This window comes from Rhinolophus sinicus, chromosome 2, assembly GCF_057876585.1.
Source record: "Rhinolophus sinicus isolate RSI-liver-muscle chromosome 2, RSI-T2T, whole genome shotgun sequence".
In the NCBI taxonomy this organism is placed as follows: domain Eukaryota; kingdom Metazoa; phylum Chordata; class Mammalia; order Chiroptera; family Rhinolophidae; genus Rhinolophus; species Rhinolophus sinicus.
Window position 1 is genome coordinate 175,621,094 of NC_142502.1, and position 26,799 is coordinate 175,647,892.

The 26,799-nt window shown below is 51.8% G+C and overlaps 1 protein-coding gene across 5 annotated transcripts in view; it reads right to left on the reverse strand.

The window, feature by feature from the left end:
* The window catches only part of KLHL29 (kelch like family member 29), a 293,337-nt gene that overhangs the window by 163,640 nt on the left and 102,898 nt on the right, over positions 1-26,799 (reverse strand). The window contains exon 1 of one of the 5 annotated variants that reach the window (XM_019757417.3): positions 8,434-8,650. The exons of 3 other annotated variants lie outside the window; for them this stretch is intronic. The gene's annotated coding sequence lies outside the window, so the exon portion shown is untranslated. Of the gene's footprint in view, positions 1-7,906; positions 8,273-8,433; positions 8,651-26,799 lie in introns of those variants that run through there. One more of the 5 variants, XM_019757575.3, reaches the window with a different exon arrangement.

A 26,799-nucleotide genomic window follows, 5' to 3' on the forward strand; every position in this document is an offset into this window, starting at 1 on the left:
TTGATCTGGGAGCAGGAAGCAGTGCTCGGTGCAGAGGGTATATGGACCCCCCCGCCCTCCCCAATCCACAGGCTCCTACCCATCTCCATTCTGCTGCAAGCGAAGCACACTGCAAACGAGAGTATTTTTTCTCCCTGCCAGTGAGCCGTTGCTGTCTGTGTACTCCAGGAGGAGGCCATTACAGGGAGTTAATAGAGTTTTAAATTTGTTTTTAAATTTTATAATGCAATTCATCAAATTCAGTGTCTGAGCACAGCATTCACGTTCAGACCAGGCAGCGTATGTCAAACCGGCCCCAGCCTTCCCCACCCCCACTTCCCCAAATGAGGAAGGTTAACTCTTTAGCTTAACTGCCAGGCGAGGCTCCAAATGGGGTGGGGAGAGGGGCAGCAGGGTGGGTTCTGGTCTCAGGGTTGTTCTGGAATTAGCTTAATGGAAAGGCTGGTGATTTATTTGAGATGCTCTAGGTCCCTTTCACCAGCAGGCGACAGAGGCTGCTCTGGGCCTTGGTCACCTTGTTGAAATGGCCACCTAGGAGTCACCGTGACTTGGTTCTTTCAGGCACATGTCTTATGGTACCAGGTGTCAATGAGGATGAGGAAATACCCAGGGCATAGATGTAGGAAGCAAATGATGCAGTCTGCCGATCAGGGACCCACATGAGCACATGTCTGCTATTTTTCACCCAGAAGGATTTCCTTTAAGGACGTGTTTGGCTGAACTTAGGATCATTATTGTAACTTGGGATCAGTCGCTGCCGAAGTGGAAATAAGGGAGATTTATGGGACCATGGTTTTGTGGAACACAATCTGGGGTCTCAGATCTCGCCGTAGATCTTGTGTATCACTAACTCTAGTCAATCTTGCCTTCCATTAAGCTCTAGTAAGTGACTTCGGTTCTAGGGAAAGTTCCAAAACAGACATTGCCAGCAAATGAAATCCTGTTGCTCCCAGAGCAGATTGCAACGAAACAGCTTCCTCCTGGCAGCCTTGGGCCTTCAGCTCCCCCAGGGCACAGAGCCCCAAGAGGGAGTGCAGGGTCCCCTTGTCCAGCATGACCTGGCCGTGGGTGGGTGGGGCAACTCAGAGCAGTCACCAGCTTTCCTCCTGGCACAACATATGCCTGATCTTGGCAATGGTCTGCTTCTGAAACGTGCCTGTTCTCAGTGAACGCCACACAGGGTGGCCACACCTGGGCCCAGGTATCTGGGAACAGGTCAGGGACTGACCACCAGGTGGCAACGACTTTCGATCACTACTGATTGGAGGCCTCGTCTGTGCTGGTGAGGAGGAGAGAGGCTTCAGGCAGTTCTGCTGAGCCCCAGAAACACTTTTCCTCCACCTCACTGTGCATCCAGGTGTCAACAGGAGCTTTGCACTTCTTAAAAGGAACAGGTCGCAAATAGAAAGTTAACCCTTCCTGGAAGCCACAAAAGCAATGAAAGATCTTGTGCTACTTCCCAGCTCTTGGGGGACTTTTGCCCAATGTTCTGTGCCCTTCCCGACGGAGCTCAGTGCTCTCACTGTACAGAGCTTCAGACCTGCTTCCAATTTCACACAACTGGAAACACTAAGGTGGGGTGGGGCAAGCGCCCTGGGTGGCTTCAGCGCTCCTGAGCAGACTCAGAAACAGATGCTAAGGACTAGACACAGGTGGGATGCGGGGGCTGGGCTGGGGCTGGGATGCAGGGAAGAACATCTTGAGGTGATGCAAGTCCGTTTGCATTCAAGGGCTTGCCGGCTTCCAATTTGCTACTTATCGCATTGAAAAATATTCCGCACGACTGAAGAACTATTTTCCAAAACAAAATGCTGGTATTCATCAGGAGGCACGGGTTGTGCAGTGTGAACAATTCACTTTCGTTAAGTACCATATGGCCGCTGGTAGGAAAACGCTAACATGTTTCAACAGTACAGCTGGGGTAGGGCTCCTTTATTCACCGTGCAGATGGCTCTAATTGACATCTCTCCTAAACCAGGTCTCCAGAATTTCTGCAGGATCATTAGGGTAATTAGTTATTAAATACCATCCCCACTTTTTTTTTGGGGGGGGGTCTGATCCTTGGCAACATTGCACCATGACGGAACTGACAGGTATTGGAGGAGGACAAGCCAAGGGAGGGATGATGGGAAAGGTGTGCTCACTCCTCTTCAGGGGCAAAGCCAGGGAAGGACCAAGACTTGGCTAATTCTCGAATAGTCTCCTAGAGAGAACTCAGGCGACCGAAGGCTCTGGACCAGGGTTCTAGAGCTGGCCTTGTGTCTTCTTTATCTGGGTGACCACACAAGTCCCTCAATCACTCAGCCTCAGTGTGTTCACCCCTGAAGCGGGGGCAATAACACCTACCTTCCTTGTTCTGCATGGTTAGGTTATGAAGGGCAAAGCATATGGAAAGAGCTCGAAAGACTAAAGTGCTGTAGTTCAGCTGGTCTTGATGCTTATGTTGGAGGCCCAGCTGGGCCCACATTCAGCTCTCAGGCGAGTGAGAGGTAGGGCCTCTCAGAACTTGGCCACACCTGAGATACGGTAGCTGACACTGTGACAACTGAGCCTTTGCTGTATTGTGATGGAAGCCCAGTCTGCACTGCTGGCCACCCAGCTTGTCTCAGGAGGCTGTCCTGACTGACAGACCAGTTCAGGGGGAGAGAGGCTGAGCTCAGTGTCCATGAGCCCCCAGAGCCAGGTTTGCAGGTGGAGGCTGGTCCCAGCTGAAGACTGTTTCTAGATAAGAACTCTACTCTACGTCCAAGCTGACCCTTGACAGTGATCAGGACATATCAGAAAACAGCCCCGATGAGTGCCCCTCACTCTCAAGTATGTTTACTACCTCCAATCAGCCTATGGTTGGGGAGGAAGGGGGCGTAATACGGGGAAGAGGAAGGAGAATGAGAAGGACCAAGACCACCCCATACTGCAGTGTGCCTGGCGGTGGTGTGAACCCAGGAGTCACATGCAATTCTCTGGCCAGAGCTACATACTTGAGTCCCCAGTCTGGTTATGGGGGATGGGGGTGGCATTAACCCCAAAGAGGAGATCCTGGTGACAAGCAGCAGCTGAGGGTGGGATCACACATGCAGCAGAAGCACTAAGGCCCCCCCCAGCCCCTCAACACCCAAGGGGCTGCTCTATCCTTTGCAGCTTTGGCTCTCCTTGACCTATCGTGACCTCCCACTACACACATCAGGTAGCACTGCACTGCATTTTTTGGGAAAGAAAGGGGCCCGGGGGATGCGTGCACTCCTAGGAGTTCCTCTAAAAAGTAAATACATGTATCCAAAGGGTAATATGGATTTAGGAAATAGCCTTCACTTTGAGCTCTTTCCCCATTGATCGAGGGTTAATAGTGTGACATTATTAGTTTAATTTCACAGTCTAATCAGTTTCCTGCTTTATTGATCGAAGGACTTGGAACAATTCTAATTTTGTAAGGCTGAGAGGTAAAACTCGTGGCTAAAGGAATAAAGGTAGGTGCCTCTGGAGCACCTGGCCTCGTCCACATGGCTCAGGGGCCACACAACTCACAGGTAAACTGACCGGTCCTTCCTTCCTCCCACTGGCAAAACACGTGGAGGATGCAGTGTTCAGACCCCACAGGGACTACAGACTAGAATCGGAAATGGAGACCAGCCTTGGAAAAAGCCCCCAGCCCGGACCCTACTAGAGCCCAAATCTACCTCGAGTATCATTCTGTGCCCCAAACCGGCCTGGGGCGCCATTGTCAAACGCTCTCTGTCAGCAGGGCTCCATCTGTGCGATGGAACTTTTTTTTGTGTCACTTTTTCAAATCAGAATAGAAACAATTCTTAGCCTATAATTATCATTTCTTTTCTCAACAGACAAATGTTTCCTTTTAAATTGTAGGGCAGAAAAAGCAAAGAACAACATTTTAAACCAAAAAGAAAGACTAAAATTAATTTCCGCTTTACAGAAAAATAAAATACAACAGCTCTAAGAAGCCAGGTTTTTCTTTTCCCAAATGAACAACAAATGCATCCGTGTATTCATCACCGCCACAAAAGCCCATTTTTAAGAAGCAAGGCCCGGAGGGATGGTGGTCACAGGGTTTGCAGACTGGTCTTTGGAGTCAGGTCTTGTACCCTGATCTCCTGTGGAGGCTGGGCAGCTCCTGTTGTCTGAGTTTATTTGGGATGAGTGATCTGAAGCCCTCCATTCGGGGAGCTAGCTTGGGACGTAGGGTCCCAGGAGTCAGGGTTAAGGCTAGCGGTCTACCTGTTGGCCCCAGTTTCCTCACCTCTAAAACAGGAATGCTACTCATTTTCCCAGGTTGTTGGGTAGATCCTGTGGGCTAAGAGCTTTGTGATTCTAAAGCACAGAACAAATCCTGGTGCTTTCATCGTGTCGTCAGGACTAACTAGACACGCCGTTAAGAAAGAAAGCCCTGCTCAGATGCTTTCTCTGTCTGCAAGTTCCACCGCCCACCCCAGAAAAGGCAGACCCTCCCCATCCCGGCTCTCACGCTCTGCCAGCATGCGGTCAGAGAGCTACAGACAGGTGTGCATTCACTGAGCATGCCCTAAGGGCCAGGCCCTGGCCAGGGCTTTCAGTGCCCAAGACACAGGGTCTAAATAAAACCCACTTGGGGGTGAGCTGAGGGGCTGAGGGAGGGGTGACACATACCACGCGTGCAGGGAGAAGCAGGTTCCATTTAAGGAGCCAAGGCTGGGGTGGAGCCTGCTCAGGGGAGGAAGTGGAAAGGTAGGAAGCACCATGTTTCCTCCTAGCGAGGAGTGTCTGTCAAAGGTCTTGGGAGTCCAGGTTAAGGAGTTCGGTTCAGAATTGGCCCACAAATGGCTGAAACTGCTCAACTCTCTTGGTGGGGGACTGTCCCCACTCCCACCCTCCAGCCTGCTCAACAGGGAAGGGGACAACACAGGTCCACAGAGGCACTCTGCCAGGTCAGTGTGTCACTGAGATCCCACAATTATTCCTCAGCGGAAGTCCCTTTAGAGCCTCCCCGTTGCCCAGCGCTATGCTGGTAAGTGTTTCAACAGCCAGCTCTGGTGGTGGGGGCGTGGGGGGGAACACAAAACGAACAAAGAGATAAAACTAGGTAGACCCTGATTTATAGCATTTGTTGCTCTTGTATAAATACCCCCACTTCGATTTGGAGCTACCAACATGTCCCTGAGCATGATGCTGGGAAGAGATGATGTCATGCAGGGTGTCATGCGGGGTCTCTGGTCCCGCTCTCCACATAAGAATGCAGGACATGGTGAGGCCAAAAAGGAACACCCACGGAGCCATACACAGGGGAATCATACCACTATATTCTTGCTGGTGGCTGGGTTGGAGACACAGTAAGCAGGAGCCACACGATCCACAACCTGCCGTCAGCCCACTTCTCTGCCAACAACTAACCCCTTGCTAATTGCAATCCGCTTCTCTGCAATCCACAATCCACAATCCACAATCCGCACTCCGCTTGCTAGCTTAGCCACGGCAGTTATATGAGTGACTAATGGCTAACCAGTAACAGCTGATGGCCAACTAGTCACAGTTGATGACCATCTACTACCCGAGCCAGCACCTTTCCACATGAAGCCGAGAGCCTGGAAACTGCTTTCTGGGACTCTGTCCCCACAAATGTCAACAGCAGGCTCTTGGGAGCTGTCAAGGCAGTGCCAGCTCACTGCACTCTCGGGATTTGTGAACAGGGTGTGGAGGGTGGGACTGCAAATGCTGCCCCCAAAGCTGTTGCTGCTGCTCCGTGACCAGGAAGACCCCACGTCATCCTGGCAGCAGGGAGCGAGCTGGCACCACACTGCCATGCTCCTCTGCCTCCCCCTGCTCTGACCCTCAGTGGCTTTGATCCATCAGATCATGTCCAAACAGATCACCTGGCACACTGTCCCCAGGCCCTTCTCCTGCTGTCCCTGAGTCCTGTGTGCTAGCCCCACTGTCTCCTGAGGCTCCTGTCACACCTCGGGTTTTCCCACTTCTAGGCGGAGAGTGCAGCTTCTGAGGTTCCCTCTGCCTGGGACACCTCCCCTCCCACATTCCCTGACCAAAGCCAGCCTGTCCGTCAAAGATGAGCTCACACACCATCTCCTCTACGAATCTTCTCTGAATGCCCACAGCTCCCCCTGGTAGTAATAAACTCCACCGTGCACCCGGGGCTTGGCTGCATACACTGCGCACCTTCCTGGCAGAACAAAGACTCCAGGACCTTCTGCTCAGTGGATCAACACACCTCATGGTGGGCTCCAACGTCAAGATTCTTCCTGAACTGACTTTGACAACTTCCCTCTGACCTTTGAAAACTCCCTCTCGTGGAAGCAGAGAAGGGCAAGCGTTAGTGTCCAACATCTGTGCTTCCAAAGGGAAAGTGACTGTGGGCCCAAGGATCTCAGTGACTCATGTGCCACGGCCAGGCAAGGCCAGATTGATGGCTGGGTTATATTGAGAGGGAGCTTAGTGGCTGCTCTGGCCGCAGTGAAACTCTAATGGCAGAATGGGCAGGGCCTGTGGCAGAGACACAGGATCTCTATAATGACCCCAAACAGGTGGAAAAAGGCAACTGGGCGTCCTGTGCACCTGATAGCTTTCTAAAAATAGATGGTGGGCCTTGGCTCTGCAGGCGCCCCTCTGGGTCGGGGCAGGGGCTGGAGCTCGTGGTGATTTGATCACTAAGTTTCAGAGGAGTGAGGCTAGCCATGCTGGGTCTGTACCTTACCCTTGCCGGGCCAGGCTGAAGCTGAGTCACAGCCTCACACTCACGTTCAGGACTGGGGTCCTAGGCCTAACCCATCACCTCCCGCTTAGCTCTGCCCTACTGCCTGGGAGAAGGAACTGTCCCTCATTTGCTGGTCATATGCAAGGGGAAGAGACACAGGGCAGGAGCAGATGCCAGCAGGCCCCAGGCACCATTTCTTCTTGGCCAAGGGACCTGGGTACACAGACATTATCCTCAAACCAAGGCACTGACAGCATCTCACAGAAATGTCATGATCTGAAGCCAAATGGCAGGCCGAAGCAAGAAAAGAAAGGAATTCTCCAGGCCAAGCCCCAGAAGTCTCCTTTGACCTCCTGCGGGGCCAGGCTCAGGGACAAGCAGGGGGCAGTGGAACAAAGGGAGGGTTCTTCTCATTCAGGCACAGGCCGGGCCTTCTCCAGTTCTCAGAGCCCCAGTCTCCTCTGGTTTTCTCCTCCCTCCTCCGTGTCTAGACGGAATACTTAGCTGCTGGTCCCCCTAAGTCATGAGCTTGGCCTCCCTTCCTCGGGACCAGCACTGTGGCAGCACCTGGCTGCTCGACTGGCTCAGGGAAATCTTTTAAAAACAAATCCCAGTCATTAAAAGTGACAGTGTGTATTCTTACAGGCCAGAATGCCAGCAAATTTTGGAGATCTCTACGTCACCCAGCTGAGAACCAAAGTCTGAGAGGGCTTGAAGAAAAAAAATGATAGGGAACACAATTACTTTCAAATAAGATCCCTAGGAAATAAAAATTGCCTCCTTCCTTCCACCCCCTTCCTCTGAAAATGCCTTCCCACTTCTTTTGCTGAGAAGCTTGGAAACTGGGAGGCTTTTGTTTTCCTGGAACGTTTTTGTACCAAATGTGCTCCTCTCACTGCAAAGTCCTTCAGAAACTGACTTTTAAACATGGCTTTCTTATGGGGTCTTGGGAAGGACACCCAGCACTGCTTATTCTGAAAAAGGTGGCAAGGCCAGCAAAGGAACGGGTCAGACAGAACCAGAGAGGTTCCTGACACTGCCCGCTCCTGTACCGGCCCCCAGCCCCCCTCCGAGTTGAAGACCACAGATACCGGCGGGCACGTTTCCCCTCAGTCTCACTGTGCGAGATCATGTTGCTGACATGTGACGCCTGGCCCGCTGGCCTGCCAGCAGCACAGCCACCCTGGCACAAGCACACGCACGAGCACCCACCCGTCAGCCGCGAACATCTGTCACCGTGACTCGGCAGCCGTGGCCCGGCTTCTCCCCGGGGCACCTCCTGTGTGTCCGGGTAGCACAGCATCTCCCGGGTCCTCAGCCCCTCTGAGCACCAGCTTCGGCATGGAGCCCAGCAGGCCCGCTGGCACCTGTGTCACGGCAAGCTCTTCTGCCCTCTCGGCCGGCCAGCTTACGGTTTAGTGTGGTGGAAAGAGATGCAGACGAGGAGCTGGGCACTGGCTTTGGGCGGGCTCTGCCACTCCCAAGTGCAGTACTGAGCAGTCATCTCACCTCTCTGGCCCCAGCTCCCTTCTCTGGCACTTGAGTCAACTCTACCTACCTCATGAGGTGTCATGGCGAGAAAAAAATACCCCCGATGGGGAAGGCATTTAGACGGGTAAAGCATGCTAGTAAAAAAGTTCATTATCATTACAGAGCAGGGCTGGAGGTGTCCAGGCAAGCTCCCGAAAGAGGCAGAAGCCTTCCTCCACGAATCATCTCTTTACGAGATCAGTACTTACTTCAAGGTTCCCGTTTCCTCTTGCTAACAGGAATTGTAGAATTGTTGCCAAGTGCAAGCGGTACAAACAGCGAATAATCACTTGGACGAGAAGCCTGTTGAAATGAGTCTTTGCTGGGGACAAGGTCGGCTGGCAGGCTTGGCCTATAAATCAGTGCTCCCGTCTCAGCTCATTGGCTCTTGCAAAGAGATGAACTCAGCTAGACTCTGGCATTTCACAGCTCCTGCTGCCGGACCCTGCACACAGTAGGGATTTAGACGATGTTGAACTGAAAAACTGCAGAGGCAGCTGGAGGTGTGAGGGGGCAAAGCCCTGTCCACTCACATTGCAGATTCACTCCATAACGCTGAGGCAAGGGGACAAATTCGAGTCAGACAGGACTTCAGGCTGTAGCAGGAGTGGCAGTTCATTCTGCCAGCCTTCGCTGAAAGGGATTTCAGGGGGCGGGGGAGCAGAGGGAGGTTAGAATTAACATACTTACTGTATTATGTTGCAGTGGTGATAAGACTAAAATTTTAGGATTTTCTTAATGAGACTCCAGCATTCACTAGTTTTCCTTATCAGCACTGGCAAGAACCATAGTTTAGCATTTATGTTCTTTGCTTTAGAATGGAGGGAGGATCATAAGACGGATTCGAAAACGCACTCTGGAGAATACTTAGGCCCCCTTTCTGCTCTCCTGTGAAATGTGGGCCCTCTGCCCCCACCCACCCCAGATGCGCTGTGCTCTTCTTACCCACAGGCACCCAGGCGGCAAGCTTTCCCAGTTCGGAGTTTGCTGAACAAAATGCAAATCGGGGCTGGGAAAGGAACCAGTGAAAGTTGAATGCCAGGCAGTTCAGAATGCCTCTGCCCTCCCTCTCTGGCCTCAGGCTTTGGAAAGCATCCTCCGTCCTCACCAAATGTCCATAACCACCTTGAGGGGCAAGTGCACGGGTTCTAAGGCTCCACGGAGACAGCTCTGACACCTGCCCATGGGGTCAACTCTTTGGGGATTGTGATGACGGCAACCACAAAGCCAAGTCTATCCAACAAGTCCGCACATCTGCATGGCACTTGCTGCCCCTGAGGGGTAGAGTTTACTCTAATTGGGGCTGTGGGGGGACTGCCACACGCCCATTTTACAGATGTGCAGCCTGGCCCCTAGAGATGGTAGATGACTTGATGCCACCTAAAGACAGCTGACACTGGAGTCAGGAATAAAACCTGGGGGTCTAGACTTAGGGCTGTTTGGAAGAGACCAAACCCTCTCCCCAGGGCCTGGGCCTCTGGTTTCTCCTCCTGCACTCCAGGACCTTGGGACCCTTTGGGGTAACCAGCCCACTCTGTGGGAATGCCTGCCTCACCTTCCTACCCCACTTGGATGACTATCCAACCTTGCAAAACAGCGTTTTTCTTTTTATTCTGATCAGATTTCAAAAAACTGCAAAAGATCTCCAATCTGTCCAGAAATAAGGAAGAGACATTGTTCATTTCTCCCAAGCACAGCTATAGGTCAAGAAGCAATCAAACAGAGCCTTAGAACAAGCAAACACGATGGCATCACAATGCAGAAGCTCTTTGCTCCCAGGAAAGCCCCAGCACCTTTGTTTATAGCCTATGAACACTTCCTTTGCACACAATTCTAACAAGCAGGTCCACAGAAGGTGGAGGGGGGTGCTGTGGCTTCAGGGAAGACCATGACCACGGCAAGTTTAATGGATGAGAATGACCGTGAAAAGCAGGAGCACAACCTCCGCAAACAGCGCAACGTTTGGTCATTTAGTTCAGGGCCAAACATCCTAATTTCCTCCACGGAACCCCTGGGCTTCCAGGCATCACTGCATAATAAATGGTCGTAGTTATTACAAAACTCCATTTTACTGGTTAAGAGAGCAGCTTTTGAAACTCAACAGAGCCTTGTGTCCTAGCTCTGACACTTATCTGTATGTCTATGAGCGATTGGCTTGGACTCTTGGAGCCTGTGTTTCCTCCTAGGAAATGGGGATATAAGTAGTTCCCACTTTTAGCTGTGGGAGGAGGCTGCCTGTAAAGTGCTTGGTGGACAATGCCTGGTCACGCAGAGGATGTTCCCTTACATCCAATGTGCCATGGAAAAGAGGCATGGGCGATTTACCCAACACAGTTAAAATAAAAGAAAGTTAGGGCTTTGCGGGGGGTCGGAGGGCAGGCGTAACAGTGACAGGGAGAAGAAGACCCAGAGGAGAAGCTAGAGGAAGTACGGGTGGGAATGAAGATAGACACAGTTCTCCCTGACCTACAGGACACCTACGGGTGCCAGGCACTGGATAAAGTGCTTGACACATTTTACCTAATTCCATCCTCCCAACTTGGTCGTAGTTATTACAAAACTCCATTTTACAGGTGAAGGATCTTACGCAGACACGAACGCACTTTCCTAAGGTTACCCAGCTCGTAAGTGGGATTCAAATACGGATTTATCAGGTCCAAAGCCAGTTTCTTAACCCATACACTGCCTGGGAGCAAATGAGGGAGGGGCTTTGCAGAAAGGCCACAGGGTGGTGTTTGCAGGTACCAGGGAGGAGGTGGAGAGGAGCAGCCACTGGGCCTGGGCCTGACTGTCCCGCTGGCCCTGATGTCCACACACAGGCCTGGAGGGCAGTGTACACATGCAGCTTTAGTGAACCAGGGAAAAGGTCTTTGAACCCCCCTTTGTAAAGCCAGAGTATCGGTCCTGCTCGTGGTTTGCGACATGGTTGAGGGGAAGGAAGTCTACGTGGAAACTTCCAAAACATGAATTTCACCACCACGGGTGCCATGTAGGAGCCCGCTATCTTTCCTCCTGCCGCTAGGGCCCAGCCAGGGGGACTCGGGCCAGAGCCTTCTCCAGAACTGGGAAAGGATTGCCAAAGGAGCCCCTGCATCAGCCCCCTCCCACATTACCCTTACACACACCCCTGCCTCAGGCTCCCTGTGCCAGACGGCTGGCAGGGAAGAGGGACAGAGGCCACAGGGAAGAGGGACAGAGGCCACAGGAACGCTCCATCATAAACTCTCCTAACTCTCATCATTTGAATTGTGTATCCAGCAAAGAACAATACGTACAAAGAAAACACTGGAGTGAGGGAGATGGGTCTTTGTAAAATGTGGGTAGTAATCAGGATTTGTACCCAGAGAAAAATGACAGTTGTTAAAACCCTATCTGCAGCCTGAACCCTGGTTTATGATAATGTAACATTTCCAGCAATAATATTTAGGGAGGAAAAAAAGATGAAAATGAATTGAACTTTATTTGGGGATCTCATTACTGGGTATGGTTCATTTGCTAAAATACAGAAATATTTATAATAAAGATTTGTGTTATCCTGAGGAAAAAAAAAAATGAAAAAGTGACCTTAAAGCATGGGAAACTTTCATACGCTGCAGGAGAGAAGTTCGTATCTCCCTAAAGAGTCGAGGTGTGTACTCGTACCAAGTCCACTGAAAGAAAAGACTTGTGTAATTAATCCCTGCCATCTCCCGTTCCCAGTGAATTCTACTGGTCTCATGGTCTCAGAACCGAGGAAACAGGAGTCAGGGCAGTGCCCTGGCCTTGACCTCCAGTAAACGGTGGGAAATCCCAGCGAGTCCACCCCTTGATTCCAACACAAGCAAACAAGGCGTGCTTTGTTCCCCTCTCCATTGCCCAGCTCCAAGCCCATGTTTTTGTTGTAAGTATTCAATGAGTCACAGAAGGCCAGACTGAAAGGCTCCTGCAGGCTTCTTTCCCTCTAGACCTTCCATTGCACAGATGAGGAAACTGAGGTTCTGGGAGGTGAAGGCACTTGCCCTGGATCACGTGAAACTGCAGCGGGCAAGCGTTAGAAAATCAACACAGTGCACACCCCCACCCAGTTCCCCATTTCAAGGGGACTGGCCCTGCCTGGGCTGGAGTCTGTCTGATGGAGGCCTCGCCCTCCCCTCAAGTGGCCACTGAGCCCCTACAACAAGATGGGGACGCCTTCAGCCCCATCCTGCTCCCCCTGAGTCTCCCTTACCTGGCTTTGCTCCCAGGCAGGCAATACTCAAAAGTGTTGACACCCCTCTGCTAACAGCCCTTAGGGAGGGTGACACTCCAGTCCTGGGCCCAAGCCCGGTCCTGCTGTGGGGCTGGCCTGGACTGGCTGGGGGCCGCAGCAGCTGTCCAGAGGCCATGGCACACTGGCCTGTAGGGAGTTAACAGACACCACAGAAGGCATATTCCCGGCTGAGCCAGCAGGTGAGAATGCCCAGGAGGAGGAGGAAGGGGGGCAGAGGCCCTGGGATCTCAAAAGCTGGGGAGGTGAGAGCTGAAGCTGGCTGAAAAAAGTGTCCTGGGTGGAGGGCTGGGAGTGGACGGTCAGGCCTGACAGCAGCAGAGGGCATGGCACAGGGACGGTGTACCCAGGGAGGCCCATCCCTGCCTGACGGCTGCAGGTTCTATTGGAGCCTCTGAGCACAGGTTGCCATGGAGCTTCAAGACAGCCCTGGGCCCAGACAGTGCATCTTAGGGTACTGTGTGCAGGACTCCCGGAGACAAGCTCCTCCTCCACACGCTGCCTGGCAGCAGTGGCCCTTGCTAGGCTCACAGACCAGGCTGTTTCCCTGCCACCCGGAGTTACTAATATAAAACCGCAATGCTGAGTGCTCAAAGGGGATGGGATACTTTGGTTGTTTTAGGACTTGGTCTGGGAGTTATGGCTCCACACACCACCCAGATATACTCTCTTGGAAGATGGTCACCGGATTCATGATATGGGGGTAGGAGAAGAAAGGGTCAGAGCTGTGGGGTGGGTCAGAGCTGGGGGTGACTGCAGAGGGCAGGTGATGGCCCAGGGCCCAGGACAGGGGCATGGGCTGGGTGGGTAGCTCTGGTCTGGGGTGGGGAGTGATAGCTGAGAACAGACGATGTCCAGTGAGGGGCTAAGAGGTGTGTCAGGCACCGCCACAGGCCAGAGGATGGTAAGGTGTGGGACATGGCACCCCAGGAGGGCTGCGCTGGGGACTGGGCCTGAGGGAGCCCACACGCAGAGGCTTCCTGGGAAACATGAGGTCTGCCTGGACCTCAGCAGGATTTCTGAGGTTGACTTTCCAGGCCAAGGAAATAGCAGAAATACAAGCCCAAATCAGGAAAGTGGGGGTCATCAGACAGAGAGAAGAAGGTCTTGGAGTACCCGGAATATCTCCTGGAGGAAGGAAGTGCCTCCCTGATTTCTGGTCCTGGTGGTCCAGACAGCCAGATGCTCATCTCTCCCTTGAGGCCTACCTCACCCTCAACGAGGTGGTTGAGTGAGAAAAATATGTCAAAGTGAAACCCCCCTGAGCATTTTATGCAAATCTTAAAGGGTCAAGGTGCTATGAGAAAAGGTGTCATAGGCCACCTCTGAGGTCGCCTTCATTTGAGACCCACGACTGAGGGGCTGGGGCAAGGAGCTTCTGGCCTGAGGCTGGAGCCTGCAGTAGTTAATTGGACGTTCTTGAAAGCTCCAGGTATGCCAGGGAAATAAGCCCCCAGCCCACTGAACCCGTCTGCTTCCCCACAATAATAATAATAATAGTAACAGTAGCAACAGTCATATGAATAGCAGTAGTATTTACCATAATTACAATTTCTATCCTACCCTTTACTGCATCTTTATTAGGAGCCACACATTCTCTCATTTACTCCTCACATTAATCCTCTGAGACAGGTATTCGTATCACACCCATTTTATACATAAATAAACTGAGGCACAGAGGTAAAAAATGACTTGTCCATGTAGTAGTTGAGAGAGTCAGGATTTGAACCTAACAGTCTGAGGGAAAGCAAAACACCTACTTTGCCTTCCATAGCCTTAACCTCACAAAAGCTCAAAGAATGCAAAGCCAAGTATATCTGAGGGAAGGAGGTGTTGCACTAAAGTGCTTTTCTCAGGGTGGGAGCTGGTGAGCAAACTCAGTCCTGGAAACAGGGCCCCTCGAGTAGCCATCGAGCCCCTGGTACGGACTCTCGACACATGGAGACATGGTAGTAGCATCCCATTGGGAGAGAAACGAGAACCACGAGAGTCCAGTATCCACTCTGTGTCTGCACATTGAAAAGGCGGGAGATGAATTTGGAAAGGCCGATAATTTCAAATATATTAATTGGATTTAAATTTTTTTTCTGTCAAATTGCTATGTTTCTAAGTTTAAAGAAAAAAGAAGTCTGCAGATAGCAGGCCCCTCGGCCAGAAGAGAGAGACTTAGAAGGGGGACTCCTGGGCCTTGCCCAGGCCATGGCACGTAGAAGCTCACCCAGCAGTCTGCTCCCTGCTTGCTTCCTCCCTGTGGACTTTGTGGCCTCAGCTCTGCTGGGCAACTGACACAGGGGCCAGCCCTGCACTCTCTGTGTGACAACAGGGCACATCAGACACCAGCCTGCCCCAGCCCCTCTGCCTCCCCCTCCCTAACACCCCTCTGTCCACTTCAGAGCCATAAGCGTGGATACACGTAGGGAGGGAGACTTGGTTCTGTACCCAGGACACCCCAGACCAGACCCTGCAGGCTTTGGAAGCAGGGGTCCTGCACACTAAGTCCTCCCTGGCCTCCCCGGGGCCGAGACCAGACCAGGGCCCCCGCCGATTTGCTAACTGGCCAACTCGCCTGAGGGTCCACTTCTCAGGCCCTCACTGTGAGCAGCTCAAGTTCCAAAAAGTTTGCCAGGAAATCAGCTGTTTGTAAGTCAGACTGTATGAGTTCTCCGTAGAGACAAAGCCACCAATGGTCATGGGGCTCCCTGGCAAGACCACAGAGGCCGATGTCATAATCCAGCTTGCTGAGCAGTAGCACAAAAGCCCAAATTATGTACATCACCCCGGAGGGTCTGCGGGGGGAGGCGGGAGGAGGAAGAGAGGGAACAGGTCCGCTTTGCTTCTTTAGCATTCTCGAGTGTGTGTGTGTGTGTGTGTGTGTGTGTGTGTGTGTGTGTGTATGTGTGTGTGTGAGAGAGAGAGAGAGACAGAGAGAGAGAGAGAAACAGAGAGAGAGAGAGAGAGAGAGAGAGAGAGAGAGAGAGAGAGAGAGAGAGAGAGAGAGAATAATGGGAGGTTTGTTGTTACGAACTAATCTTGAAACTGATGCTTGGCCTTGACAAATGCAACTGCTGGGCTGCATGCAGGGGGCTGTCTGACCAGCTGCTCCCAGTCAGCCCAGTAGGTAGGTGCCCACAGCCCCAGAAGCGAGGGTCTTCTGGAAGTGGGGCCCTGCCTAGCCTTCTCTCCCCGCTTCCTCTGATGGCCAGGCTTGGCAGGGCAGGAGGGATCCATATGTTACCCTGAAGGTCAAGTCCAGGAGCCTCAGAGAGTCCTTCTAAGCACTAGGGGCCCCAGGGAACCCTGCCATCCAGCTCTGTGTTTCTTAAGGCCCGGGCTTGGGCACTCAGACCAGAACTCATAGCCTGCGAATCAAGACCGATCATTTACCTCTTCAGTAAAGCACGCCTGACTAGTGCCATCCTTTGTGGGAGATAAATATCAGTCACCGCGTGGGGCCAGGCTTCTCCAGGGCTCGCTCACTCACTGGCTCACAGAGCCTCCATGGAGGGAGATCCAGAGCTGGGACTTCTCAGGCCGAGTCCTGTCCTGGGTGAGTGCTGGGCCTCAGGGGAGACAGGATGGACTGACCCACGGGCTGTGCAGGGTCCTTGGTGTCTCTGCTGTGCAGAGGTGTGGCTTCTTGGCGAGCCGTGTATGCACTTGCTCTAACACACAGTTGTGCACAGTTCGGTACTTAACTGAACTCTGCCCTCTACGTGCTCTCTGAGCATTAGTGCAAGTTCTCTGTAGACCCAGGTTTATGGAGCACCTTCCGTGGGCCGGGGGTGCTAGGTGCTGGGGACATTACGACTCACAGCACAGTGTTCCTGCCATGAAGGGGAGGCACTTGCAGTTTATTATAATTGTGATAAAAGCAATCACAGGGAAAAACACAGGGAGATGTGGGAGCAGAGACGGGGGCCTCCAAGGCCCAACGCCATAGTTGCGAAAGGCTCCTGTGAGGCTGTGGTGCCTGAGCTGTCTCCAAAGCAGGGAAGGCAGGCGAAGAAGGGGCAAAGGACATTTTAGGCAGAGAAAACCACCCTAGTAATGAAGACAGAGGCAGGAAGTTGTCAGGTGTGTTCCGGAACTGAGAGGGAGTTGGGATAAATGGAGCAAAACAGGCGACGGGGGAATGGCAGCAATGAGGTGGGGGTGCCAGAGACCGAGCTATGGCCCCTCACACCAGGTCCCAGAGTGCCGGGGGTCTGGCAGGGCGTCCAGTCGAGAACAGCTAAGGGACCACGCCAGGGCAGTGATGGCAGGGGTGGGGAAGGGGGATGATGTAGAGAAAACGGTGAGGAGGCAGTTTTGATAAGACTTGGCAGTTGACTGGCCATAGAGTTCATTAACGAGCACCTTCTGTGTGCTGAGCTAGCACTGGGGGGTGAGGGGAGGGAAAGAGGTGTCTAGGATGAATGTCAGCTTTTAGGCTGGAGAGACTGGGGGATGGTGGTGAAATCCTACTGAAATTGAGGACATTGGAGGAGGAGCGAGTTCAGGGGTGACTCTGATGGAAGCAGAGGAACGTGAAGGCTGGGTGGGTCCCACCCAGATGAATTAGGCGGGAAGGAGCCTTCCAGGTCGGGGAAGCAAACACAGTGAGGGCAGATGGAGTGTGGTCTAATTCAATGAAAAAGAAACTTGACGCCCTTCCCTGAGTCCTGATGTTTGAGTTTTGAGAATGGGGGCTTACCCACCACGCCCCAGATCACAGGCCCTCTTTTTAACACTGCCCCAAAGAAATCAAGCAAAACTGGTGATTCATTGATTAACGATGACGATACACCTTATGTGTCAAGATCCAGGCTCTGTGGCTAAGTAGCTGCTCCAATTTTGCAGACAGAGGCACCAGGAATACTGCCTTCGCTGTTCTTGGATCCCTGCAGTCAGCCCTCATCAACACAGCTGAGGGGGCACTTGTCAGGTGGGGAGACAGAGGCAAGCGGCCTGCAGGGGCATCTAAGGAAATTTCCAGGGAAAACCATCTGCCCACTTCCCTTTGGGGCTACGGCTGCCCACCTACTCCACGCTCTGCTCCCTCCCGGAGGCTCTCCGATCTGGGTCACTGTGGTACCAAGGCCTCTCCTGCTTGTCCCCCTCTGCCCAGGTGTCAAAAGGAGCCTGGAGGGTCCCAAGAACTGGAAAAGTAGGAAGCCTGATGCACAGCTCCTTGGATGAGAAACAGGCAATTGCATTTCATGCTCTTCGGAGGCTCTCCAACCCCACTCCCTGGCAGCATAATTACAGACGCCTCCCTCCTTACAAACCCTTCCTACGTGCTGCAGAAAGGAATACAATTTCTGGCTGTCCAAATTACAAGAGACTGTAATGCACAAAAGCAATAAACACAGGTTCTAACAGCAATCAGATACCACTTATCGTAAACAATGGTTTTTGTGATTTATTGCGTTTGAAGCAGGTTCAGCATTACTCCTTAGAAGATTTGGTTATTCTTGTTTTTAAGCAGTTGCCGGCAGTCAGCTGACGTCAGAAAAAATTGCCCAAGCGCAGCAGATTTTAAAAATAGGGCCAAAGTGGTGTTAAAATAATAATAGAAGAATTGGGGTGGCTGGAGGCTGATGTGCGAGTCTAAAGGCAGAGGGACTCGGGGCTGATAAGCTTCCCTGACAAAGCCCATCCATCCACAGTGGGTCCTACCTGTGGCTCTTCCTCACTTCCTGATGTCCAGCACTTCTGGTCCCTCCCACTGTCCTCCTGTCCCTTGAGTGACGTGGGAGGGAGAAGGAGAATAGGAACCAGTGTTGGCCAAGGGACAGTCTGGATTAACATATCAAGCTGTTCAATTTTCCTGCTCAGGTCTCAGTGAGTGCTGGTAGTCAGATACAGGGAGAGTGCAGAAAAGTCAAGTTCAAACAGTGCATTTGAGCCAACAGGTCTGCAGTGACTATGCAAAAGGAAACTGGCCCAATTCTGGCAGGAGAGGTCCCTTCCCTCCCAGATGCTGTCCCGTCCACTCTGCAGGGAAGGTGCTGCAGGACCAGAGGCCGGCAGCAGGCAACAGGCTTAGGAAGCAAGGAGGACGCCCACGTCAGAGCAGGAGTTTTCCAGGTGGGTTTGGAGACATCCTCGGATTCCATGTGGGAATTTCAGGGAGCTCTGCTTTTATTAATCATCTCTAGTGGGTTTCTATAAGATTGTTTGCACCCCAAAAATTGGATTAGAGAATTAATCCCCAAATAGGAGTCCATGAGTTCTGCCTCTTTGGCCTTTTCCTTCTCTCCTTGAATTCAACATTTCACCATGATTTTAAAGTATACGCACAGGAAGAACTCACTCCAAGACAGTGTGACAGTGGGGACATTTGAGAAGAAGCGTGCTATTCCTAGGAGGGCAGGGATGTTGCCCTCTCCTCTCATGGGACTGTCACACATGCAGCCCCAGCCAAGGGTGAGTGACAGTGGACTGCACCAAGCCACCTTGGCCGTACTCCACGGCCTGTGCACAGCGACTTGGTTCTAAGGGAAACTGAGGCAGAATGAATCGTGTGCATCGGACACTCCTTGAACCTCCAGGAGCCAGAAGAAACACCCTTTAAACAACACGCAGGCCCCTCGGGATTGAAGGAGTACAGAGTCACGTGTATGTACACACACACACACACACACACACACACACAGCCCATGGCCCTGTCCTTTGCAGGAAGGCCACAACCCTGCTGGCTGAGGCTTCATTTCAGTCCTGGAGGCAAAGCTCTCTTGCCTTAGCTTGGAGCAGAGAACAGAAAAATCACTGAGCTATACAGATCACAATACGGCAAATGGATTTGTTAGTGACTACCTAGCCCCTAGAGAACAGCCACATTATCTTGTTTGAAGCAAATTCCCAGAGTATCACCCAGGTGGAAAAAATATATTGATCGCTACCATTTATTGCATACTTATATTCCAGGCACTTTTCCAAACTCCTTGCATAATTAACTTAGTTAATGTGCATCACAAAACTATGCCAAAGGTATTATTATTCTCCCTGTCTTATAGATGAGGAAACAGAGGCACAGCGAAAGAAGGTAACTTGCCAAGGTCACCCAGCCGGTAAGTGTGAACACAGTTTCAAAGTCCACAGGACCCACTATGATTCCTGCCATTTTCACGAACGTTCTTTTTCACTGAGAGGCCTCATATACTTCTTTCCACATGCTCGCCTGTCAAATCTTCCTTGGCCGGGATCAATATGTGTATAGAAAGACAGGTGGGACGAGTGTCACTTAAAACAATAACATCAACACTCACCTGCTGGAATCACAGGTCGCCAGTAACGCCCAAACCCATTGTCTTATTCGCGGGCTGAATCTCCCCGCCAGCCACACGCGTCGGCCACACGCTTCCCCCCGAGAGATAAAGCCACCACAGCCCCAAACCACACAGAATGTTCAAAGCCTTGAAGTCAGCAGACGTTTGCTGAGTGTCAATGTGTCAGACACCAGTGTCACATCCCAAGAGAGCCAACAGGAATTCCAGAAAAAAACCAAAAACAAAACAAAACAAAAAAAACTTGCTTTTTGATAGAGACAAAAGCAATACACTGCTCAGAGAGATTCTTAACACTGAGATACGTTTTTGTACATCAATATATGTATAGAGAGAGCCTCACACCTTCCAGCATCCCCGTCGTCATGTATTTCTAATCCTGGGCCTTGAATCAGTTCTGGGCAGAGGTAGGTGTGAGAAACATCGCCCTCTGCGTCTGCTTCTCCAACACCCCCACTTCATGGGAACCTCCTTCCTTCTGAGGTACCACGGTACCTGGGTCTGTGCTGTCCCGTTGGTCACTTGATAAAATACTGCATTATAATCACTCTGCTTGTCTCACATAGGTCTTTTTGCTCAGACTAAGGAACTCTGTCATCCCCATGGCTACACCCGTCTCTCCCCGCCCCCCACCCTGCCCAGAAGTTCAGAGGGGACCAGAATTACCTGGGGAGCCCATTTCATTTATTTAAATGCCAAATCCAGAGCCACCCCCCGCAAGGTTTTGATTCAGTGTATCTGGTGTGACACTCAGAAATTCACATTTTTAGTCAAGTGCTCTACGTGCATCTGAGGTTCACGTTTTGGAAAACACTGGACATCATCGTACGGTTGGAACTGTGTTCCCCACCCCACCCACCAACGCATACGTTGAAGTTCTAACTCAGTGATTCAGAAGGTAAGCCCATTTGGAGGGAGGGTCTTTGCAAAGGTGATTAAATTAAACTGAGGTCATGAAGGCGGACCCTAATCCAATACAACTGGTGTCCTTCTAAGAAGAGGAAGTGTGGACACAGACAGATGTGGAGGGAAGACGATGAGAAGGCCCAGAGAGAAACTGGCCATCCCTGGAACACAGCCTCTCTCACAGCCCTCAGGAGGAACCAATCCTGTCAACACCTTCGTCTCTGACTTCCAGCCTCTAGAACTGTGAGAAAATGAAGTGCCATTGTTTAAGCCCCCTGCTTTGTGCTACTTTATTACAGCAGCCTTAGCAAACTAACACAGCATCCAGAGATTTTGCAAATACATAGATATATTTTTTTCTCCAAACTCATTTTTTGCCAAACTTTTTAACTGCCCTGAATTCTTCACTGGCTATTACTACCCCAGGGTGATGACCTGCTGTCCCCAGTAGCCTGCCAGGGCTGACTCGGCAGCCTGCCGTCGGGGTAGAAGATGACTCGAGAAGGCATCTCTCACCAGCCCCACACCTGCCCGGCCTTGGGATTCAGCCAGAGCACCCTCCCCCCTGGAGCTCCAACCTCTCATCACTGTCATCAGCCGTCACTAAGCTCTGCTCTCCATGGCCAGATGCCACCCAGCTTACTCTGCCTCCTCTGAGAGGGTGTGATTGCCATCCCTGCTTGCTACATAAGCCAGGCATTATCCCCTGGAAGGCCCAGCGGGTGACAAACAGAGGCCCTGTGGGCAGATCCTCAGGAAGGTGGCACGTCTACTGTGCCTGCTTCTGTTTGGGAGATGGGCAGATTGGCAGCAAAGCCTGTTGGAGCTCTGCTCGTGGTGACAGCCCACGGTCACCCCCACCGTGCCTGGGATGGCCCCACACAGCAAGTCGTATAAAGCTCAGGTGCGCACAGCTGAGGCCGAGCTAAGGGAGAGACTCTTGGGACACCAGCTCCAGAAACTACAGTAAACTCTGTACCAGACGAGGGAGTGGTTTGTCATCAAACCTCAGCAGCCACAGTGGCCACCGACCATGCTTTTTGGTAAGGACTCCACCTTCTGGACATCTTGTGTGTTTCTCAAGTCACCTGTCACCACCAAGACCAGACAGAAGTCTTTCTGCAGGCAAAATTTAAACGAGCTGTCCTGTCACCCAGCGCACGGCCCCCAGCGCATGGATAGAGAGTCTTTAGAATGCTCTCAGATCCACCTTCTTCTCATTTCCCTCTCTCCTTGATCCTGTTTTCTCCCTGGGGTATGGGTGACTGTGTAGCCTGTGTGATTAACTCAGCGGGGACTATAATCTCAGGAAGGAATGGAATGGAAATCATTTTTGAAGAATATAAATCAAATAGGATTTCAGTTGAAGTTATTTAAAAGAAATTAATTGACTTGTACTCGCCACAATACACTGATAAGAGCTCATTGCCAGGCTCATCAGAAGTAATGAAAAAACAGTGAATAAAATTCGGCAGTCAAAAGCAGCCCCGGTAGGCTCTTCGGGGATTCCCACAGCCCCTGGGTCACAGGGGGTGGAGCACGCCAGTGTGCAGGGGCCCACCTCAGGCTCTGCTGTGTTTTTCTCTTGTGTGGGATTATTTGAGTTTTCATACTATATGATTCTTAGGGCTGAGACTCTTTCCCAAGCTGCTTTGTAGTTCTGTATCGTACTGTGCACATATTAAATCACCACCGAAGGAAGGATTTGGGCTAGAGAAGTTTTCTACATTCAGTAGTTTGCATTATTTCACTTGCAAGGCCTTCTCGAGAGAGAGTTCTCCTCCCCCTTATTGACTGGAAATGCCCTTAAGGAGGAAGGAGTGGCAATATTTAATTAAAGACATCTTCAGCTCTTCCCCTCACTCTCCCAAATTCATTGACAAGAATAAGTTACGAACTTTAAAAACGCACACATGCACACACACATGCAAGGATGAGGGAGAGGAAAGTCTCCACACTGCAATCGAATGCAAGACCCTGCACTTGGCAGCGAGCCCATCGCCCCACACAGCACTTCCCAGCTCACTTGGGTGTAATTTGCCATTCTCATCAAAGATGCGAGTCCTTGCAATGCGGAGGCAAATTTCCCCGAGTCCCTAAGACTCCACAGCCACAGTGCTCCCGGACGCTCAGAGCAGCTGCTTCCTGCCCTGGGCTCTTCTCTAGGTTTTTTCATTTGATGGTACAGTGGTTACTATAGGCCAAGCACCGTTCTAGGCACGTTCCCGAAGCGTAAATCATTCGATCCTCATGGAAATCCCACAAGGAGGTGTTCTCAGTGTACTGAATTGGTTCCTCCCCTAAATTCATATGTTGAAGCCCCAGCTCCCAATGGGATGATATTTGGAGGTGGAGCCTTTGGCAGGTGATTAGGTTTCGATGAGGTCATGAGGGAGAAGCCGCAGGAAACGAGATGATGGGAATAGGATCCTTATAAGAAGAGACACCAGGCAGCCACCAGGGAGGCTGCCACATGACGACACAGTGAGAAGGGGCATCTGCGTGCAAGCCAAGAAGAGGGCTCTCAGCAGGAACTGGCCAGGCCGGCACCTTGACCTTGATCTTGGATGTCCAGCCTCCAGAACTATAAGAAAAGAATTTTCTCTTGTTTCAGCCACCCAGCCTATGGTATTTTATTCTGGCAGCCTGGGCGGACTAATGCAGGAGGTACCATTTTTATCATCCCTATTTTATAGATGAGGGAACAGAGGCACAGAGAGCTTCAGTAACTTGGCCAAGGGCACACTGTAAGTGGCAGAGCCAGCCCTGGAAGCAGCAGTCGAGTTGAGTCTCTGCTTTGATTGTTCCATGTAAGCTACCTTTTGCTGTGCTAGGCAGTGTTTTATGTTAAATGTTCCCACAAACAGTCATTGTCACTGGGAACTGGTTTACCGAATTGCTTGTATTAAATTCATGGGCCATGGGAACCCGTGGTGGGAACCTCAAAGGTGGTCAGGGCTGTGGAATCTGCTCAGATCAGACTCACGAGGCACCATGTGAAGGCTCTGGGTTTTTGTCTGCAGAATGGAGGGACCTGTAGCAGGGATGCTGTGGAAGGCTGTAATCTCATGCTCTCTCAGAACCCCATTCCTCCTCCATCAAAAGGCAGAGTCTAATTTCCCTCCTCTGGAATCCAGGCGGACTTGTGGTTCTCTTGTAACTGAGAGAATGGAGCAAAAGTGACAAGGCATAACTTCTGAGGTGGCTTCCACTAGTGAGTTGGGACACCCTCTTCCCCTAGTCCCGAGCTTCGATGTAAGAAATCCACCCCATCTTAGGCCACCATACTGTGCAGAAGCCCAGGCCCAGAGGAGAGGATGCATGCAGGTGTTCCAGCAGACGGCCCCAGCAGAGGTCCTGTCCACAGCAGCATCCACACCAGCCATGTGCGAGCAGATGCCCCCGCAGTGTTATCACCCAGCCGAGGTCCCAGACATTGCAGGCAAGCTCTCTCCGCTGTGCCCCACCTGAAACCCTGACCCACAGACTCCATGAGCATAAGATGGTTGTTTGGGGTGGTTAATTACATAGCAACAGAGACAGGGACAGATGCCAGTCACACAGCTTCCCTGGTGCCTGCCACTCGCTACTCCCTCTGCTCAGCCTCAGGCCATAGGGGGCTCGGCCCAGACCCCGGCTGGGGAGCCGACAGTAGCAGTCTGACAGACAGGTGGACAGACAGACAGACAGCACCCCAGGAAGCAAACAGAGGGCTCTGGGTGAATTTCCAAAGATCAGGCCCCAGTGAGGCGGTCCCCTCCGAACTGCCCACAGAAATGCATGTCCTGAGTCTTCAGTCTGGGCTTCTTGAATCAAGAAATGGGTAAAGTCACACTTGAGTGCAGACACTGAAAATTTAGGCTTAAAATGTAACCTCTTCCTAGAGGCTCTACAAAATCAGAAAGCTGAGTCCCTGGGGATATCGGATCCCAAAAAGTGAGCTGTGGCTGCAGAGAAGGACGTGGAATGGGAGAGGAAGGACGGACGTCCCGCCATCACACTGCTCAGACTGGGGCTGGCACCAAGCCTATTGGCGGCTGCGGCGAGAAGTATGTAATCCTATTATCCGGTGGGTCAGAGCATACAAACAGGCTTCTGCAATGGGCATTCCTCCCTCGCGGCTTATTTTTTTCTCTCACCTTAAGTGTTCTGCAAGTCTTTGTTCTTTTCCTGCATCTTACGTTATAAGATCCTGCTGTTCCCATGCAGACCCCCTCTTCAGTGCGGGGGTTCTGGCACTTATTTTACTAATGAAGGCAGAACTGCACAGCAAAGGCACACAGGGCAATGCGTCTATATTAAACATGTGGCTGAAGAGACGGGACATGAGTCTTCCCACTCCTGCAATTGAATGGACATAAGCAGCTCCATCTTCTAATGAATGGCCTGTTAACAAGGCCAGCTGTGCAGCCTGTTGGAAGACAAACCACCAGTGGCAGGAAGGGACTCCAAATCATGCCCATGTGCAATATGTGTGGACAGTATCCCGCTCTGGGGAAGCTGACCTGTTTTCCCATCATTTTCTTAAAAGAGAAGATGAAAGGATTCCAGGGATTTGCGGGCACAATGTGCTCGGTCACTGAGGAGGCTGAGTGATAAGCTGGTCCTTCTACCTGAGTGCAGCCCCCATGGTCAGCGCCCGCTGTGTGGGGAGGGGGAAGCTGACCTAATTAGCTTGGCCACGCGCTGCCTGGTGTTGGCAGTGACAGACGGATTGTCCTCTTCAGAGACCGCCAGGGCCGGGAGGCTGTTCCCAAACTGGGTCAAGTGTCCTCTGAAGCCCACCCTCCAGGGAGGGGCTGGGAAGGAGCTAATGCTACAAACCCCGCAGCACATACCCCGTCCACGTCCCCATCATTCTCTGGCCTCTCTTCCAAGCTACACAGAGTGTGTTTGCTTGCAAGTCTGGGTGATTGGGCACCACCTTTGAAAATGCTCCTTCTGGTCATCCAGTCACTCAAGTTGGTCCAGTGTTCTCTGGACCTGTCTGTAAGTGGTTCTGGGGGAGTATTTGGGGCTACTCTTCTGGACGATGAGGCCCAGGCAACAGATTTGGGCTGGGGTTTTGAGAGCCTGTCAGGATGCAGGCAGGAGGCAGGACTGGCCCACAGGTGAGGCAGCACCAAAGCCAGTGTGACCCAGAGAACCGGACTGAAGCATCCACTGTCAGGGGCAGAAGGGGGACAAAGTGTGGACAAAGTGTGGCCAGGAGAGTGGGTTCTGAATGGAGGGGAGACATAGTATAACCCCGGGTGCAGCCTACCCTATGGGAAACCTGTCCCATCCATCCGACAGAGCTCCTTCCCAGCACACAGCACACCTGGGAGGTGACAGCCCCACCTGATGGTGAGCGGTCACTGGGGCCAGTGACACTCAGGGATGGACCTGCCAGGACAAGGCTAGTGTCCGCTGATAGCCTGAACCAGGCTTGCCACCTCAGACAACCTGTAGACATCCCCTACCTGCTGTTTCAATCACCAACCGCTCCTGTCAGGACCTTAGAGGTACCACCTGCTCCAAAAAGCTTGGGGTGGTGGGCTGTCAAAGCACTAAATCTCTGCTTGAACTTTTCCAAATCAGTGAATTTTCCAGGGAACTTAAATTTGTCACTTTCAGCACCAAATACTATTTTTTTTTAAATAAGATTTTGGGGGGATGAAAGACACTTCTGAAATATAAACTGGTCTGGCTCTAAATAGAGTATATGGAGCATGACATTCTCTTCCCTTAATGACCTGGAATTGTCCCAAAGAAGACCTATTACCGGTCTGAGCTGTCACCGGCAAAGCTCCCAGGGACTTTGGAGGTCTCCTCTGGCCCTGAGAGAGCATCCAAAAGAATACGGTTTGGGCCTGCATTTGGGAATCTCGCTGGCTCGTATAGACAGCGCATTTCTGAGATTTCTGAGACGTTCCCAGGCCAGTGGACTCACTGAGGCTGGAACAAGAGGCTGCTGGCAGAGAAGGGGAAGAACGCCGGCACATGAGGGGGTTCTATACTTCATGCGGCCGTGAGTGCTGGCCCCTCCTTCATTTCAGCAAAGAAAGCAGTACGTGCAGCCCTCTGTGTGACGACAAAAGGCTGCGGTCTCGTGCGCCCACATCTTCTGTCTGCTTCTTTTTCCTGTTTCGCTGGCAGCTGCTGCCTCTCAGGGT